The 20826-nt window shown below is 40.1% G+C and overlaps 1 protein-coding gene across 6 annotated transcripts in view; it reads left to right on the top strand.

The window, feature by feature from the left end:
• Nucleotides 1–20826, top strand: part of QSER1 (glutamine and serine rich 1) — an 81350-nt gene that overhangs the window by 2639 nt on the left and 57885 nt on the right. The gene's annotated exons all lie outside the window — the stretch shown is intronic.

The following is a 20826-nucleotide window of genomic DNA, read 5'->3' as shown; positions in this document are numbered from 1 at the left end:
TGTGTAATGTCCTCTTTCATTTCAGTTGTATAGAAAATACTGAATCTGAAATATGGCCTGTAAATCTTTAAGTATTCTGCATTTTCAGAAGCCTATTCATATTTTTATAACATTTTACAAAGCTTTTTCATAATTCATATATAAGTTGAATGTTTTTGTTCCCCTTTGTGGCAGTTTCTTCTTAAAGGTGCAAATGAGTACTAGTTGTGATGATGTGATATGGATACTTATCCATAAAGAATTAGCCTGTCTGTCACCTTGTTTCCAGTAACCTATTCAGAAGCTAACAGATGGTAATGACATTCAGTGGTTACTGACATGTCCCTACTTTGTGTCTTTGCTTGATCCTGAAATGGAGCGTTTTCATCAGTTGATGGGGAAAGAACATGATAAACAATTTCTCATTACTTTGAAATAGTACTTTTTTGGTATAACAGCTCCATCAGGTATTAGGTATTTCTGTTGTTTTAACAATTAAAAAGCAAAGAGCTAAGGGGAAACTCTCAACATTTTACCTTAGGGTTTATAGAGTTTTCTGAATATTTCTGAAATAGTACTTGCTAGGTCAGTGGGAAATTCAGGGATAAAAATTGGTCTCGTAAATCTCCATTTATTTGTGTTCTTCTCAGTTAGTTTTAGGGACTGAATGAGCATATCATTGCCTATCACAATGCAGTTGGAAATACTTTTCGTGGGGCTGTCTGAGATACCATTAATACCTTTGTATACTTTTGGAAATAAGGTGATTATCAGGAAGCTGCACATCTGTTTCCTTTCCTCTACCTGTTATTTATATCTTGCACTGAACATCGAGAGGCTCTTTCGTCATAGTGATGATAGATGTGTTTGTATTCGAATATGCACCAGAAAGTGACTAAATAAAAATACTTTGCTTAAAGTAGATTTATATCTGTTTTTGTAACTTTGTCACTTGAAATTGTCAATTTTTTTGCTACCAGTTTTTCAAATTTCCTAATACATAAATTTTTTCTGATCATAGTATGAATGTGTAATGAGTGGGATAGGTACCCCTCCAAAAAAAACAAAAAAAAATTATTAGCTTCTCTAAAACTGGTCAGCTACTGGGGCGACTGGCTGGCTCAGTCAGTTAAGCGTCCAACTCTTGATTTCAGCTCAGGTCATGATCTCAGGATCATGAGATGGAGCCCTGAGCCAGGCTCCAACTGGCTGTGGAGGCTGCTTAAGATTCTCTCCCTTTGCCTATCCCCCTGCCCTGGGTGCGTTCTCTCTCTTAAAAACAAAAACAAAAAAAACTGGTCAGCTTCTATATTAAGGACTCTTTCATAAGTTTTAAATCTAGAGTCTCCCTCAAGGCTTTTGGAAAAAGACCTTGTAAGATCACAGTTTATGGGGAGTAGGGACAGTCCCAAATTAGTGAAAGGTTATTTCAAATAAACTTCTTTTGTTCAGAAAGTATTTCCCCATAGAAACAATGTTGTGAGTAATAACAGCTATCATTTACTGAACTAATTTTTGCTAGGCGCTGTTTAAGTGATGAGCATATGCATACACACACACACTTAATATTAATTCTATGAGGTAGGGATTTCTTTTTTAAAAGATTTTATTTATTTGACAGAGAGAGAGTACAGATAGGCAGAGTGGCAGGCAGAGGGAGAGGGAGAAGCAGGCTCTCCGGGGAGTAGGAAGCCTGACGCAGGGCTCGATCCCAGGACCCTGGGATCATGACCTGAGCTGAAGGCAGACGCTTAACTGGCTGAGCCACCCAGACACCCCGAGGTAGGTATTATTTTTACTTTCCTTTTTATGAATGAGGAAACTAAGGCATAGAGACATTAAGTATATACTAAGTCAAAGTATAACTAAATGTAATATACTTACAGTCATTTAGCTAGTAAGTAGGGGAGCTGGGATTTAAACCTGGACATTGTGGATCTGGAGCCTGCACATTTAATTACTATACTGCACTATTTCATAGTAAGATAGTCTAATAATGCAATCTGACTATGTTATGGGTTAAATGAGCTTTTATGGCTGACCGGGTATCATTAGTATCCATATTTCAGTATTCATGTCACTGTTGACTATTTTTTTTTCCCGATGGAAATGTGCTTTCTTTCACTTCCATAGCAGTGTACTTTTCTAGTTTTCCTTGTACCTTCCTGGCTAACTGCTTTTCCCTGTTCTTCAATAGCTCTTACTCTTCTGATCTCTACATACTGTCATTTTTTCCAGTGCTTTGGATTGATAGAATTTCTTGTGCTTTCTCCTGAGGATAATTACATCCATGCCTATGACTTTAAATATCTTCTTTGGAGATGCCTATGTATATGTCTAAGGCCCAAACATGTTCTGATCACCTAATCACATAACCTTTGTGAGCATTTACTTGGGTATATAACAGCCATTTTGTGATGAACTCATGCTCTCCACACCTGTTCCATATCTGCTTGTCTAGGGAGGTGTCTCAGTAAGTCACACCTTTGTCCATCTAGTTGCTCAGGTCAGAACCTGGGAGTTGTGTGTGCTTGGTCACCAAGCCCTACTGCTTTTTTATCTCTTAAGTATATCTTGAAATTGTCTACTTCTTTCTGTTTCCACTGCTCCACCCTGATCCAAGCCACCATGATTTTTTACCATATCTGCAGTAGCCTCCAAACTAAATAATCTTGAACCCTTTCTTTCCTTCCCTCAACTAATTCTTCTCATAGTTGGGCCATTCTAAATCCCTTCCTACCTTAAAACTTTCATTCATGCTGTTACCTCCACCTAGGTAACTCACCCTTTCCCCACCTCTTAACCTGACTTCTTAAGGTATCTCATGTCAGAACCCCACTGCCTTCCAACCTCCGTATTGTTTTATGAAATGGTATGGATGTTTTCACAGTACATTTTTTTTTTTTTAAAAGATTTTTATTTATTTATTTGTCAGAGAGAGAGAGCACACAAGCAGGGGGAGCAGCAGAGGGAGAAGGAGGGAGAAGCAGGCTTCCCGCAGAGGAGGGAGACCGATGTGGGGCTCGATCCCAGGACTCTGGGATCATGACCTGAGCCGAAGGCAGACGCTCAACGACTGAGCCACCCAGGTGCCCCTCACAGTACATTTTACTGTACTTTCATACAATTCTTAGAAATACAATTATATACCTATACGCCATCTATGTAATAGATATCTTCCTCTTTAGAATGGAAGCTCTTTGAGGGACACTGTTTGTTTTGCTTACTGCTGCATACCTGGTACTTACTTTGGTGCCTGGCATATAGTTGGTGCTTAATACATGTTTATGACATGATGGCCTGAACTCTTGAGTTACTGTGGGAATTGGAAGCCCTTTTCTTGCTGCTGCAGCCTCTACTGCCATTCCCCATCTTCTCCCCGTCCACCCTGTAATGGGAACCAAGATGAAGGGGTTAAGGCGTTCATGATCATCATTGGTTAGAAGTGTGAAGATGGGGGCTCCTGGGTGGCTCAGTTGGTTAAGCATCTGCCTTCGGCTCAAGTCATGATCCCAGGGTCCTGGAATCAAGCCCCACATCAGGCTCTCTGCTCAGCGGGAAGTCTGCTTCTCCCTCTCCCTCTGCCCCTCCTCCAGCTTGTGCTCTCTCGCTCGCTCGCTTGCTCACTCTCTGTCTCTCAAATAAAATAAAATCTTTAAAAAAAAGTGTGAAGACGTAGGCTGCTGCTTGCTTCCTACCTTTCCTTGCTGTGCTCTCTGGAACAATGAATACTAAAATGTATCTAGCAAAACCTAGTCCAAGTTTTTTTTTCATTCATTAAACAGATATCTGAGTGCCCACAATATGTGAGACACGGTTGCCTTTATCCTCAAGTATTATATTTCTGTAGTGAAAGCTTGAGAAGTCAGATGACATTCATTAATTCATTAGCTTATAGTGAGCATCTTTGAGTTTCTGTTACTGAGCTAAGTTCTGTGGGGTACCAAAAAAATGAAAAAGACACTATCCTGCCTTTCAAAGAACTTGTGATCCAGAGGGGTGACAGGGTAAACACTTGCTGCCTCTCTACTGGGCTTCTAAATGTGGAAGTGCCCAGGGGCTTGGAGTTCCATCCTTTTTCCTTCTCTCCTCACTCGCTCTGGATAAATTGCCACTTATATCAAGTAAGTTTCAAATTGATACCTCTATATTCGTATCTAGCTAGCTGCCTCCCTGTCATCTCCACTTGGATATTGAGTAGATATTTCAAGCATAATATGTCCAACCTTAACCCCCCAACCTGGTCCACCTTTAATCTTCCCTGACCTCAGTAAATAATACCACCATTTGCTTAGTAGGGCAGGCCCAAAAGATTGGAGCCATCTGTGATTTGTTTCTTTCGTCCCATATTCATTCCCTCAGCAAATCCTGCTCGTTTGATCTCCATATCCATAATTTCCCACATGGACTATTGCAGTTGCCTCCTGTTGTTTTCCTTGCCTCCACTTTAGCCCTTCTAGCCCTTAAACGTGCAACATCCAGTTAACATTGCAAAATATAAATCAGATAATGTCACCCTGCTTAAAACCTTCCAGTGTTACTCAGAGGAAAATCCAAAGTCTTTATCATGGCCTACAAGGCCCTATGTGATCTGAGCCTTAGCTTATTCTCCAACCTCATCATTCTACTCTCTGTACCATCTTTCAGCCTCACTGGTTTTATGTCTGTTCCTAAAACATGCTAAGATTAAGATTATTTGTGTCCTAGGACTTTTGCACTGGCTGTTCTCTTCATTAGGTATTGTCTTCACAGGTCTTTGCTTTGCCGCTTCTTCTGGACTTCCAGGTCTTTTCCCAGATGGTACTGCCTCACAAGACCTTCTCTGACTGCCCCATCTAAAGTAACTTTTCATCAATGCATCATATCATAGAACATTATATTCTTGGTAGCATTATCACTTTCTGAAGTAATTTTGTAGATTTGTATGTATTCTTTATTACTACCCTTTCCTCATCCCACTGCCATGAATAGAATGCATGTTCCATGAGAACAGGGATCCTGTCTGTCTTGTTCACATCTGTAGAAGGCAGTACAGAGTAGGGGTTGATAGCATAAACTCTGAAGTCAGAATTTTTGGGATTATATTTTGACTCCACTTGCAGTGCGCTCTTAAATAAGTTTCTTATTCTCTCTGTGCCTGCGGTTCTTGTATTAAATGAGGATACTTTGTAGAGTTCTTGAAAATTCAATGAGATAACTCAGAAAAGTGTTTAGAATGGTAGCCACGTTCTGTAGTATATAGAATAGCATATAGGATATTAGCTTTATTGTCAGCACTTAGAACAGTGTCTGGCACATTGTAAGTGCCTAGTAAACATCAGCAAATGAATTAAATAACTGTACTAGTAGGCAGAATATTTGTTTCTTTATAAGAGTTACAAAAATTTTGGGGTGCCTGGGTGGCTCAGTCGTTAAGCATCTGCCTTCAGCTCAGGTCATGATCCCAGGGTCCTGGGTTCCAGCCCCACATCGGGCTCCTTGCTCAGCGGGGAGCCTGCTTCTCCCTCTGCCTGCCACTCCCCCTGCTTGTGTTTTCTCTCTCTCTGTGTCAAATAAATAAAATCTTTAAAAAAAAAAAGTTACAGAAATGCTTTGGAAACTTAGAAGGAAGAATTATATAAAGTTCAAGGAGATCGTAGAAGCATTTGTCAGGTAATTGCATACAGCTGATCTGAATTATTGTTAATGCTGCATGAGTGTAATAAGGGATTAACATGAAGAGGGAGCTTCCAAGAGCAAGTGTTACAAAGAGGGAGGAAGTGGAATCTTCTAGAGCAGTTAAAGACTGATCTTTGAACTGGCATAGCCTTACTTCTTCCACAGTCTACTGGTCAAAGCAGTCCTGGGCCCAGTGCAGAGTAATGGGGGAGAGACTCTACAAAGGTGTGTTTCATTGGGGAGGTCATCAGGATAATACTACCACAGTGTGTTAGTGCTAGATTTGAGAGGGCTTTGATGACAGCCCATGGAGTGTAACCTCTACATCTCAATAGAAAGCTTTGAAAGGTTTTTGGGAAGGATGATGATGATATGAGCAAAAAATAAAGTGTTGTAATAAGATTATTTTGGCAGGGGCGCCTGGGTGGCTCGGTCAGTTGAGCATCTGCCTTCGGCTCAGGTCATGATCCTGGAGTCCCGGGATCGAGTCCCATATCGGGCTCCCTGCTCAGCGGGGAGTCTGCTTCTCCCTCTGACTCTCCCCCCTCTCATGCTCTCTCTCTCTCTCTCAAATAAATAAATAAATAAATCTTTTTTTAAAAAAAGATTATTTTGGCAGTTAAGTACATAATGTATTAGAATTGGCAGAGGGAGAAAACAGGATACCAAATGAGAGGCAATTCATCAGACCAGACAGGAGAGAGGTTGTATTAGTCAAGGTTCTCCAGAGAAATACATGATTTGTTGTGGATATGGATGGAGATATATATGATAACTGTGATATCTATCTATTTATCTATGATTTATTATGAGGAATTGGCTCACACAATTATGGAGTCTGAGAAATTCCATGCTCTGCTCTTCGCAGTCTGGAGACTGGGAAAGCCTGTTGTGTAATTCAGTCTGAGTCCTAAGGTTTGAGAAACAGGGGAGCCCATGATGTATTTCTGAGGGCAGGAGAAAATGAGCTGAGATGTCCCAGCTCAAACAGTGAGGCAGGGCACAGAGGGCAGATTTGTTCTGGGGAAAAGGAGGCAAAAACAATGCTTAATCTGGGTATCCTGTGGCCAGTGAAGGTGACAAATAAAATGAACCATCAGACATCCACCCCTTATCAACTTTACATCTATAGGCATCTCTTTATTTTTTTTAAAGATTTATTAATTTATTTTAGGTAGAGGGCAGGGGGAAGGGCAGAGGGAAAGAGACTCTTAAGCAGACTCCACGCTGAGCATGCAACCCCACGTGGGGCTCAATCTCACAACCCTAATATCACGACCTGAGCTGAAACCAAGAGTCAGATGCTCAACCGACTGCACCACCCAGGTGCCCCTACGCCTATAGGCATCTCTTTAAACTTTTCTTAATCTCCAAATAAAGGTAACAAGATCATAATTTTTTCTAACATGATACAACTATCTTGTGTACAACTGAAAACATGCCAGTCCCTTCCTCAGGAGAGCGGATTAAGTCCTTTGGTAATGTTTACTCTTCTTCTTGCTATCCCATAACTTAAATACTAGGATGTAAAATTAACAATACTTTAAGTACTATGATAGAAAATCAGTACATCTTATGTCACACAATAAGGAAATAAGAGGAAAGAAAAAAATTTACACACAGACATACCAAAACATGAGAAAAATAAGGAGGAAATACTCAAGACAATTACAGTCCTTATTTCTTTAACTGGCTACATGCTCATAGCTGGTACTAATAACAAGCTCTTCTACTACCCATTCTGTTTGCCTTCAGCAAGTATCTATCTCAGCTGGTTGTGGTTCTTTACCTGGTGGGGTGACCCAACCTTCATTTCTAAAGGGTCTTTACAATTATTAGTCCTGCTTGGATTTAGTTGTTGTAGTTTTCCATTGACTTTAGTCACAGGGCTTGGTAATACTTGAGAGTCACCTTAAGGGACCTTCTGTATTCCAGACATACTCATCCTTATTTCCATTGTGGAGTATTTCAGTTTCCCCTTGATAGTCCGGATCATTCAGCCCATCCAACACTATGACTCCCTTCTTTGCCTGTTGGTTCAGTAGCATGAGGAACCCAGAGTAGCCAGATGGCAATCTTAACTTCCAGTCCAATAGAATCATCATTGGATCTTCTGATGAAGCAGTCTTCCTGCTGGACATTAGACCTCTAGGCCAGCAGAGCAGTAAGCCACTGGAACAGGAAGTAAAAATTTGGCTAGTGGTTCACTAGGGATGTTAACGAGTGGTGACAGTCCCAATCTACCCCTTGATTCTCAGGCCCAGGAAGCCTAGGTATCAGAGAAACAGTACTAGGCAATGGGATGCTGATTCAGAGCATATATAGCCTTGTAGAGAACCTTGCCTTTGTACTTAAGGTATTGCCACCTAGCTGGTACTAAAAAAAGTCTTCAAAAGGCCATTCCACCACTCTTTCAAGCCAGCTGCTTCAGGTTGTTGAGGAACATGGTAAAACCAGTGAATTCCATAAGAATGGGCCCACTGTTGTACTTCTTTTGCTGTGAAGTGAATTCCTTGATCAGAAGCAAAGCTGTGTTGGAATACCATAATGGAGCAGGTGTTGGCATTTCATAAGTCCACAGATGATAGTTTTGGCAGAATCACTGAAAACAGGGAAGGGAAATCCATATCCAGAGTATCTATTCAAGGAAGAACAAAGTCTTGCCCCTTCCATGAGGGAAGCTGTTCAGTGTAGTCAGCCTGTCACCAGGTAGCTGTCTAATCAACCTGGGAAATGGTGCCATATCAGGGGCTCAGTGTTGGTACCTGTTGCTGGCAGATTGGGTACTCAGCAGTGGCCATATGCACATCAGCCTTAGCGTGGGGAAGTGCATGTTGTGGAGCCCCTGCGTAACATCCATCCCTGCCACCATGGCCCCTTTGTTCATTAGCCCAGGGTTTGCTGAGGAAGGAGGCTCTGGTATCCACAGACCAGGTCATTCTATCCACTTGATTAAAACTTTCCTCTGCTGAGGTCACTCTTTGGTAAGCATTCACATAGAAAGCAAATATCTTCAATATTTTTTACCCATTCAGACATGTATCCATATACCTTTCTTTGTTACCAATTTTCCAGTGATGTTCCTTCCAAGTCTGGCCATCCAGCCAAACCATTGGCTGCAGCACATGTATCAGTATATAATTGCTCATCTGGTCATTTCTCTTTTCAAGCAAAATGGACATCCAGCTACACTGCTTGATGTTCTGCCCACTGGGAGGATTTCCCTTTACCACTGTTCTTCAAAGGTATCCCAGAAAGGGGCTGTGGTGCTGCAGCTATCTATGTTAGGTGGTACTTAACGTATCTTGCAAGACTACTTGTAAACCGGGCCCAAGTCTTTTCTTCCTCTGTCAACTGATTGTAAGGGTACTTGTAAGGGTACGGGCTGGAAGAAAGAAGGCAGTGTAGCAGGAATGGGGACCATGGGCATTTGGGCCACTTTTTTTTTTTTTAAGATTTTATTTTTAAGTAATCTCTACACACAATGTGGGGCTCAAACCTACAACCCTGAGATCAAGAGTAGCATGCTGTACTGACTGAGCCAGCCAAGTGTCCCTGGGCCACATCTTAATATAACTTGTGTCTTCAGGGCCTGCTTGGGCCCAGTCATGTATATACCATTTCCATTTGATGATGGAGTGTTGCTGTGCATGCCCATCTTTATGGCTTGTTGGATCAGATAACACCCAGTTCATGATGGGTATCTTGGGTCCCATGGTAACTTGGGGGCCCATGGTTAAACGTTCAGTTTCTCTTGAGGCCCAGTAACAGGTCAAGGGAGGTTTTTCAAAAAAAGAGTAGTTATCTATATATGATGGCAGGGTCCTACTCCAAATCCTAAAGGTCTGTGGTTGTGATCCACCTATAGGGGCCTGCCAAAAGCTCTAAACATCATCCCTATCTGTTGCTGACACTTGAAGGACCGATGGATCTGTTGGACCATATGGCCCAAGTGGCAGAACAGTTGGCACAGCAGCCTGGACCTGTTAAACAGCCTTTCTTGTCACTCAAAACTAACAGCTTTTCAGGTCATTTGGTAGATGGGCCAGAGTAACACACCCAAGTGGGGAATATATTGCCTCCAAACTCCAAAAAGTCCCACTAGGTGCATCTTGTGCATCTTTCTTGGTTGTACGAAGGCCAGAGACAACAATTTATCTATCCTTCATCTTAGTAAGGATATCTCAACATATCCCGTACCACTGGACCCCTAGAATTTCACTGAAGTAGAATGCCCCTGAATTTTAGTCTGATTTATTTCCCACCCTGTAATATGCAAATGTCCTACCAATAAGTCTAGAGTAGTTGCTGCTTCTTGCTCATTATGTCCAATCAGCATTAATATTATCAGTGTAATAGGCCTGTGTGATATCTTGTGGAAGGGAAAGGTGATCAGGATCTGTGTGAACTAAATTATGACTTAGAGGTAGAGAGTGAACATAAACCTGAGGTAAGACAGTAAAAGTGTATTGCTGGCCTTGCCAGCTGAAAGCAAACTGCTTATGGGCAGGTATGGAGAAAAAGGAATTTGCCAGATCCATAGCTGCATACCAGATACAAGGGAATGTGTTATAATTTGTTCGAGCAATGAAACCACATCTGATACAGAAGCTCCAATGGGATTCGCCACCTGGTTAAACATAACAGTAATCTGCTGTCATTTTCCAAGACCCATCCATCTTCTGCATAGGCCAAATAGAAATGAATGGGGATATGGTGGAAATCACCACCCCTGCATCTTTCAAGTCCTTGATGGTGCCACCAATCTCTGCAGTCCCTCTAGGAATTTGGTATTGTTTTGGGTTTAATATTTTTTGAGGTAGAGGGAGTTCTAATGGCATCCACTTGGCCTTACCCTCCATAATAACCCTCACTCCACAGGTCAGGGAATCAGTGTAGGGATTCTCTGAGCTGTTAAGTTTGTCATTCCAATTATGCATTCTCAAACTAGGGAAAATAACCATAGAACAGGTTCAAGGACCCACTAGACCCACTGTGAGATGGACTTGAACCTGACCTCCATAAGCCTCCACTCTTGACTAGTGGGCTACAGTGATATTTCGGGTCTCCTGAAATTAGTGTCAGGTTATAGCCCATATCCAGTAGTTCCTGAAAGGTCTGACATTATTTCCTTTTCTCTGATACACAGTTACCTTGGCAAAAGGCCATATGTAGGTCCCTTTGGGGAAGGCTGGGAGAAAGATTAACAGTATATGTTTTCAGTAATGGACTCTGCTCTCCATTATGGTAATCATGTCTGCCTTGCTTTTGGTGGTTGAGTGACTTTTGGCCCAGCCATCCTGGAGTCTAATGACTCTCATTGTGTTTAGGTTTCCCAATTAATTGACTGCAGTTTCTATGGTAAGATTTGGCCCACAGAGACACAGAGACAGGTGGTCATAGAGCTCTTCAAGGATGCCAGGACTTCTCTCGCAAATTTATTCTTCACAGTATTGGTGGAAGGTATGTCTTCTGGACCTTCCCAGTGTGGGGAAGTGGGTCTTGACAAATCTACTGGAACATTCCAATTTCCATAAGCCTTTGAATCCCTTCCTCTACATTAAACCAAGGCATGTTGGCACTTCCAGTTCACTCATGGTGGCCACCTTTTAGTTCATTCTTCAGCTAACCAACCAAACTGCTAGAGCCTTTTCTGACTCCCTAAGCTGCAGCGTTAAATGCAGAATCTCTGCTTAGTGAGCTCATGTCAATAAATTTGGCCTGATCAAACTATGTTTCTTCCACCGTTAGATCTACACACATACCCATTCCCACACATGGTCCTCAGATTTCTGTCTGTATAAAATAGAAATCCAAGTAGGTCTTTTAGACTGTAACACACTTTGTCATGAACCTAACATACTGTACTTCACCTTTAGGGACCTGCTAAGACTTGAGTCTAGTTATAGGTCTAAAAGCAAAGAGAGGTGGGTAGGGGTGGGTCCTGAGGAGAATCAGCATTATCTTACATAGCTCGTCCTCAGGGGGAAGTCATTACAGTTTCATCAGGCAGTGCATGGTTCATCCCTTCAGATGGAGGGAGAAAGGATGCCTCCCCTGGGGGTGGGAAAACCTCTTCCCCTGGTAAAGAAGACTGGTAAGAATTTAGAGGCCCAGTGTCCCCAGCTTCATCTCTCTTCCCATACCTCCTCATCCCAACTTCTAGGATCTCATCTTTTCCCAATCAGTGCCCTCATTTTAACAGTAGGCACTGTGTGAGGCTGAGAGTTCAACTTGCATTGTCATTCAGCCAGTCACAGGATGAGGTTCTGCACTGATTTTCAGCACTTTCAGCCCAGTGGCTACAGGAGGTAAGGCTCTCTCTCCTTCAGGAATACCTAGAAGCTCTTAGGTCACTTATGCTGCCCTAGAGCTGGGAATTCAAATCCCTGAGCTCATCCCTTTTTTTCACCACTTTGTCCAGTGACATTAGGAACAACCAACCAATGTCATTATATTCATTAGTTTTCCAAAAATGTTTGAAAGTATATACCGAGTCATTTAGCTCCTTGCTGCTTATAAGGGGAGTATCCAGTGCAGGTATTTTGGAGACCTCTAAGTTCATGCCATGGACCATCAGTGCTCTTTACTTCTGGAAAGAATCATTCACATTGTTAAATCTAATCAGATTACAAAGCCAATTGCAGAAACCCCAGAACCATTTCAGAAAACTCATCCTTAAAATTCTGTTCCTCTAGAACCACTCTTGATACCAGAATCTGTATTGGTTAGTGTTTTCCAGAGAAACAGAACCAATAGAATGGATAAATACATGTACACAAACACACATATATAAATGGAAATTTATATAAATATAATGGAATTTTATCGTGAGCAATTGATTCATGTGCTTATGGAGGCTGAAAAGTCTTATATCTGCTGTTTGCAGTCTGGAGAACCAGGAGAGCTGGTGGTGGTATAATTCAGTCTGAGTCATGAGGCCTGGGAACCAGGGGAGCCCATGGTGTCAATCCCACTTCAAGGGCAGGAGGAAATGAGATGTCCCAGCTCAAGTAGGTGAGGCAGGGAAAAAGGCACAAATTCCTCCTTCCTCCACCTTTTGTAGTATTCAGGCTCTCAGTGGGTTGGATGATGCTCACCCACATTGGGAAGGGTCATCTGCTTTTACTGAGTCCACTGATTCAAATGCTGATCTCATCCAGAAATAGTCTTACAGACACCCCCAGAAATAATGTTTAATTTGGGTACCCTATGGCCAGTCCAGTTGACACATAAAATTAACCCTCACAGAGGGGATAGGAGATTGGTAGTAATATTGGTATAGAAAGGATGAGATGGATGTAAGAGACCTTAAAGAAAATTGGTTGAGGTTGTTGAAAGGGTACATGTTAAAAGGTGAGAAAAAGGGAAGTACTGACCTTTTTCTGGTGACTAGAAAAAGAATGGTACAGTAAAGAAAAGTAGAAATGTTAATTCATTTTGGTCAACAGATATGCCATGCACCTCTTCTAGGCATTGGAAGTTCAGTGGCAATTAAGACAAAATCTGGTGGCACCTGGGTGGCTCAGTCAGTTAAGCATGTGCCTTCAACTCGGGTTATGATCCTGGGGTTCTGGGATCGGCTCCCTGCTCAGCAGGGAGTCTGCTACTCCCTTTCCTCCCGGCTCATGGGCCCTCTCACTATCTCTGTCTCTCTCAAATAAATAAATAAAATCTTTTTTTAAAAAAAGACAAAATCTGTTCTTGAGGGGGGATGGGAGATCAGGCAAGCAAATAAACAAGAAAATTTTCTGCTTGTGGAATTAGCATTTCCCTGAGATCTGAGGAAAGAGCATGTACAAATGTCCTAAGGCAGAAACAGGTCTGGTAATTCCCTTCCCTGACATGAGCTTACCCTAGATCAGTGTTGTCCAATTTAAGAGTCCTTCAGATCACCTGTAGGGCTTGTTGAAACACAGGTTGCTGGGCCTAGACCCAGAATTTCTGAATTTGCAGGTTTGGGGTGAAGCCCAGTAATTTTCTATGCGATGCTAATGCTGTTTGTTATCTTATCATCCTTGCCTTCTTGACATTCTTATCTGCTTAAAGTATTTGTCCTCATTTGACAAGACCAGAAAGGTGAATATGGGAGTCTGAATAAACATTTGTGTAGAAGACAATAGTAGAAACTCAGAGGTTAAGGTTTCTGAGCATGAAGAGTAGGTAGCTGAGAACTGAAGTTAGCTGTTGATGATAACTAGCATTTATTGAATACCTACCATGTGCCTGGCACTGTTCTGATACTTATGTTGCCTCATTTAATTCTCACAAGTCTGTGAGATAGGTACTATTGTTAGCCCATTTTACAGAAACTAAAACAAAGAGCTTGTTAATTAACTTGTTCAGAATCACACTGCTAGTCAGTGGCAGAGGCAGGATTTAAACCATGAAGTGTGACTTTGGAGACTGTGCTGTTAATCACGAGGTGTTCTGGCTCTCAGAGAAAACTTTTGAGGGGTGGGAGTTTAGGATGAAGTAGAGTTGCAAATGGAAAAGAAGTCAGAGCCATTAGTGATGGGAGACTTTTAAGAAGAATGTTAAGTTTCTTGGGAGTTAACCTGTATGCTGGAAGGTTATCCTTTCTCAGTTACTTCAAAAGTTAGACTTATTTTCCTACATATTTTCATGAAGCTTTGGAAGAAATTTGGATATATGAGTTTATCTCAGATTGAATGGTTGACATAAGATAAGGGAATTTCCAAGATGTTTACCAAGCATGTCTCATATATTAAATACTCGGGAGCTTGGGATACATCAGTGAACAAAACCAAGATCCCTGTCCTGTAATTTCACTGGGGTATGTGGAGTGTGAGACAGATGATAAATAAATATAACTGTAAATTATCTAGTATGTTTGGAGGTGATAGGAGAAAAAGAAAACAGGGTAAGGAGGAATGGAAGGTGGGTTAGGGGCAGTGCAGATTAAATAGTTTGGACTGGGCAGGCTAATTGCAATAGTGATATGTGAACAAGGACTTGAAGGTGGTAATCTTCTGAAAAGAGAAGAAATATTTTACAGTGAGAAGCAGGGTACTTCAATAAGGGTGTTTTTGTTTTGTTTTTTTGGCCACCGATTCAAATGAGACTACAAGTTTTGTTTTAAAAAAATTGCCTACTCCTTTGCTAAATTTTGCTTACAAAAAAATCTTTTCTTTGTTATGTATTTATCCTTTGTTGCCGCTACTGCTGTTTTCAATTTTAGCAATGTGCTAGATGACTTCATGTGACCAGGCTGCTGCGATCAGTTTCCTAATTTTTGCTCAGGCCCGTCTAGCTCGGCCTTTCCAGTCTAGGCCTTTGCAATTGCAGTCCATTCTCTTTTCGTTTGGTCAATAGTAAGCATTTGTTAACCAGTGTGCTAGCTGTATGCTAATATGTGTGGACATATTGCATAATATGAAGGGGTAAATGGGAGGACACGGGCTTGTTTTGCTTTCATTTTTTTGTAGAACATGACCACAGATTCTCCCTTGCCCTCAGTCTCTTTTATCTCTGTATGAAACACACATTTTTCATTGTTCCTTGGACAGCTATAGTAGGAACGCTCTTATCTTGGGGTCTTTGGGCTGTTTCCTCAGCTAGGAGCACTCTTCCCTCTGATAATCGACATGGGCTTTCTCCCATCACTTCATTCAGTTCAAAATGTCACATTGTTAGAGAGGTCTGTCCTTAGTACCCTCAATGGAAAGTGTATACACCCCCCATCACTGTGTAGCCTATACCCTGCTTTAAGTTTCTTCATAGCACTCATCAATCCTTGATATTAAATATTTCTCTGTGCTTTTTTATTGTTGGTCCATCTTCACTAACTTGGGTGTTTCTTGACAGTCTACCTTGAGCAGTTGGGGTTTTTCCTGCTATGTATCCATCATATAGTAACGTTGTAAATAATGATTTACTAAAGAATAATTAATTCTGGGACACCGTGGGTGGCTCAGTCGCTTAAGCATCCAACTCTTGAAGGCAGTAATCTTTTGAAAAGAGAAGAAATATTTTACAGTGAGAAGCAGGGTACTTCAATAAGTCTTGGCTCAGGTCATGATCTCATGGGTCGTGAGATCCGGCCCTACTTTGGGCTCCGCGCTCAGCAGGGAGTCGGCTTGAAGATTCTCTCCCTCTGCCCCTTCCCCCACTTGTGCACATGCATACTCTCCCTCTCTCTAAAATAAATAAATCTTTTTTAAAAAGAATATATTTAATGCTGGCATATATTCTGCTTTGACTTGTTATCTCATATTCAGATTTAAACTTGGCTTCCGTAAGTTTAAAGTTCTTTAGGAATTCTGACCATGTAGCTTGTCCTATGTTGGTAGGCCTGTAGGCATTTATGGGGTATAACTAAGCATAAAATAATGAAATTTTCATATGACTTCATCATTCTCATTACTGTGTGATGACTGATCCTATTTAAATAACTTGAGACCAGATTTGTCTAACCCAATGAAGCATGACAAACACAAAAATGTGGATAAGCTAAAATACTTTTGCTTGGATCTGCTTAAATTAAATGGCTTAACATTTTAAAACATTTCTCATATTGAGCAAACTGGAAAATGAATATTACTCTGGTAAAGCAACTGGTAGTATTCTCACTTAAATAGACATTAGACTAAGTCAAAGTTTGATTTGCCCAGAGCCACAAAGGGTCTAGTAGAAAAATGCCAAAAATAAAAGTGTGAACAATTTGGAAGGATAGGATATAAGTAGAACTGTGGCTACACAGAAAACAAAACTGGAGATGGTGTTTTGTCATTGTTTAACATCTCTGTATTAACCTTTTTTTTTTTTTTAACAAGAGCAAGTTTGGGCTCAGTCTGATCCTTTGTAAATGCAATGATTAATTGTTTCTAAGACTTATAAATTATGTTTTAATATAGCATAGGAGATGATGGTTTCAAACGTGCTATAAAAAGCTAATCTGGTATATTAGCTAATTAACCTTGATCTGTTGTGCACCTTACGGTCATTTTAGCATCATCCTCATAAAGTAGCTTTGGAGTGAGTATGAATGTTAATCACACTTAACAGACATGTTTATAAAAATTTTTAAGATAGTAATCTTATAAATTATAAAATTGTTTTTACCTATTGTTTCAAAATATGGGGTATGCCTTTCCTTTAATGTTTATTATACTTTCTTCCTTTGCATTAATCATTTTTGTGAACCAGTAGTCCAGAATGTGAATTAGCCACTTGGAAGTTTATTTTTTCTACTACAGACAATAACAGTTTTATTAAGGAAAATTTCCAACCAAACACATTTAGAGAGAATGATACAATGACCCCTACTTATTCATTAGCCAGCTTTAAAAACTTCAACACATGCTCAATCTTGTTTCATATATACCCCCACCTACTTTCTCTCCCTACTTTGTATTTATTTTGTATTATTTCAAAGCAAATTTCAGGCTATGTGTGTATCTCTTTCAACCATAGTATGTCTCTGAAAGATACACTTAAAAAAATTTTTTTAACGTAACTATAATATGTAGGGTATTTTAAGGCAGCCTAAGCATTCTACCTGCTTTGGTATCTAAATCAGTCTTAAGATAGTATAAATAATATAATGCAATTACAATGATATAAAATAGTGGTTTTATAAGTCTTTGGTTAATGGGCTTACAAATTTCTGGAAATATCCTTAAGGAAACAGAAGTAGCAAAACTTTTGAGCTTATAGAAAATTTCCAGTTAATTTTTATTAAAATTTGTAGAGAAGAAAAAATAGTATATTGAGTATCAAAGTGAATATTATAACTTTGGATTTTGATTCACCTGAAAATCTTTTTCTCTACTCTATAAAATATTATTAGGTTCTTACATTAAATCAAAGGTGTATAAATGTTTGTCTAGAAATCAAAGGTATATAAATGTGAATTGTTATATGATAAATGTGTATCTTTAGACAGACTTGACTTACCTAATGCCAGAAATCCTAGACCATGTTAATAGTGAACAAAATTGTGGTACAGTAAAAATTCAGCTGTACTAGTTTCTCATAAAAGGAAGAAATTTAATTTGGTAAGGGAACTAGGCCACAAACAAAAAAATACAATGAAGAAGCTAAAATAAAAAACATTTAGGGCGCCTGGGTGGCTCAGTTGTTAAGCATCTGCCTTTGGCTCAGGTCATGATCCCAGGGTTCTGGGATCGAGCCCCGCATTGGGCTCCCTGCTCAGCGGGAAGCCTGCTTCTCCCTCTCCCACTCCCCCTGCTTGTGTTCCCTCTCTCGCTGTGTCTCTCTATGTCAAATAAATAAATAAAATCTTTAAAAATAAATAAAATAAAATAAAAAACATTTCATGGCACGTACACATTTGAATCCTGGAAATTTGAACTATGTTATGTGTTGTGAGAAATAACCAGCTGCATGCTTGTTCATTTCTAGTAATTTCTTCAGAGCCTGAAACGAGATATAATCATCCAGGCCCACATGACCATTTTTGTCTACCTCTTAAATGAATATGTTAATGTCTGGACATTAGTAGTAGTTAATACATTGCAACAATTTGAATCACAAAATAATTTGCTTTGACAGATGTATTTGGGTTTTTTTCCCCCCTGGTTTTCTTTTTAAATTTTTTTTAATTCAAGTATAGTTGACATACAGTATTATATGAGTTTCAGGTGTACAACATAGTGATTTGACATTTATGTACATTTTGAAACGTTTACCATGATAAGTGTAGTTACCATCTGTCCCTATACAAAGTTATTGCAGTATTACTGACTGTATTCCCTATGCTGTTCTAGTCATTCCTGTGACTTATTTATTTTATGTATTTTATTTTTTGAGAGAGAGAGAAAGACCGTGTGGGGGGGGGGCAGGGCAGAGGGAGTGGGAGAGAGAATCCCAAGCAGGCTCCACACCCAGCACAAGCCCATCCCGGGGCTCAGTCCCAGGACCCAGAGACCATGACCTGAGCCAAAAGCAAGAGTTGGATGGCTAACCAACTGAGCCACCCAGGTGCCCCTGGAAGTTTGTGCTTCTTAATCCCCTTCACCTATTTTGCCCCTTTCCCAACCCCCCTCCCCTTTGGCAACTACCAGTTCTCTGTATTTATGGCCTAATTTCTGTTTTTTGATTGTTTTGTTTTTAGATGTCACATATAAGTAAAATATGGTATTTGTCTTTCTCTAACATTTCACTTAGTATAATATCCTCTTGGTCCATCCATGTTGTTGCAAATGGGAAGATTTCATTTTTATGGCTGAATATTTTATTGTGTAAATACACATACCGCATCTTTTTCCATTCATCTATGGAGGGACATTTAGGTTACTTCCATATCTTGACTTTTGTAAATAATGCTGCAGTAAACATGGGGGTGCATATATCTTTTTGAATTAGTGTTTTAGTTTTCTTTGGGTAAATACCCAGAAGTAGAATTATTATATTGTTTATTTCTTGTCAATAGATTGTCATGACTAGACTAGTAACTGTCATTACTAGACTGTATGATATTTTTAATTTCTTGAGGAACCTCCATACTGTTTTCCACAGTGGCTGTGGAAAATTTAATTCTAGCCATTCTGACTGGTGTGAGGTGATAATCTCATTGTGACTTTGATATGCATTTCCCTGATGATTAGTGATGTTGAGCATCTTTTCATGTGTCTGTTGGCCATCTATATGTCTTCTTTGGGAAAATGTCTATTTGGGTCCTCTGTTCATTTTTTAGCTGGATTGTTTGATTTTTTGGTCTTGTATGAGTTCTTTATATATTTTGGGTATTAACTCCTTATTGGATATGTCATTTGCAGATATCTTCTCATAAGTCAGTAGATTGCCCTTTTGTTTTGTGGATGGTTTCCTTTGCTGTGCAAAAGCTTACTAGTTTGATATAGTCCCACTTGTTTAGTTTTGCTTTTGTTTCCCTTGCCTAAGGAGACCAGTCCAGAAAAATATTGCTAAGGCTGATGTCTAGAAGTTTACTGCCTATGTTTTCTTTCAGGAGTTTTATGGTTTCGTGTCTTAATGTTTAGGTCTTTAATATATTTGAGTTTATTTTTATTCATGGCCTGAGAAACTGGTCCAGTTTCATTCTTCTGCATGTAGCCATACAGATGTATTTCTTCTAAAAGAAAAGGGTTCCAGAAAAATACTGGAGATGGGAAAAGTTGGGTCTGAAAATTTTGTCTTTGTTCAAAGGAAAGGTCAGTAATGCAGGTGATGACAGAAATGAAAAAGGAAGATGATGAAATGGAATTTTGGAATAGTGTCCAGCCCAGGCTGTGGTGTCTCTTGTTATGAACATAGCCAAGCATATGCCACATCACCATCACATTTCATTTATTTCCTGACAGAACAACAGACGGAAACTCTTCATAGCCTTGACTTTGGCATCGTTTCTCTTGGGCATCTGTTACAAATGCCAAAATCTGTCTCTCTTTGTGTGAATGATATTTGGAACTGATAGACTGAGTTTTGAATATGCTCTACCACACCACTAGGCAGGAAATACCATACTAGTCTTCATTTCACCTTCTTAGTGAAAAGAAAAACACCTGTTTAACCAACCTTAGTGTATCATTTGTATAAAATGAAATAGGATTGTTTTGGTAAAGATCATTAAAGATATATGGAACAGTTAAATTTACTTATCTCAACAAATCATACTTGTTTTAACAATAACTCATTGGTGGGGCGCCTGGGTGGCTCAGTCATTAAGCGTCTGCCTTCAGATCAGGTCATGATCCCAGGGTCCTGGGATCGAGCCCCGCATCGGGCTCCCTGCTTGGCGGGAAGCCTGCTTCTCCCTCTCCCACTCCCCCTGCTTGTGTTCCCTCTCTCACTGTGTCTCTGACAAATAAATAAAATCTTAAAAAAAACAAACAAACAATAATTTGTTGGTACAAAGTACCAATTGTACTTCCTTTACACTAATTATCAGTTAAGGGCCCTGCCTGAAACATAATTTTATTCCTTTGATTCATGTTAATGAGGGGCTCAGTTTTACAGTTGGGGGCAGGGTTAAGGGAACCAAAAAAGGTTAATGAGACTTTGAATGAGTTGTAGCTGTGTGAAGCCACATCTAGGCCCATGAAGGGGTGGGGCTACAAGTTATTGGAGCCCAGAAGGAGCTATAGTTGTAGAGGGATGCGGCTTGGCTGGAATCATGGTTGGGATGGAGAGATTGGGCAAATAAGACTCAGACTCCTCTCTTATGCTGCTGATATTCTACAGAAC

Source organism: Leptonychotes weddellii, chromosome 11 (genome assembly GCF_054177405.1).
Source record: "Leptonychotes weddellii isolate Sample4059 chromosome 11, ASM5417740v2, whole genome shotgun sequence".
Taxonomy (NCBI): Eukaryota; Metazoa; Chordata; class Mammalia; order Carnivora; family Phocidae; genus Leptonychotes; species Leptonychotes weddellii.
Note: the sequence above shows the minus strand (reverse complement) of the source record. Positions and strands in the feature narration are given on the sequence as shown.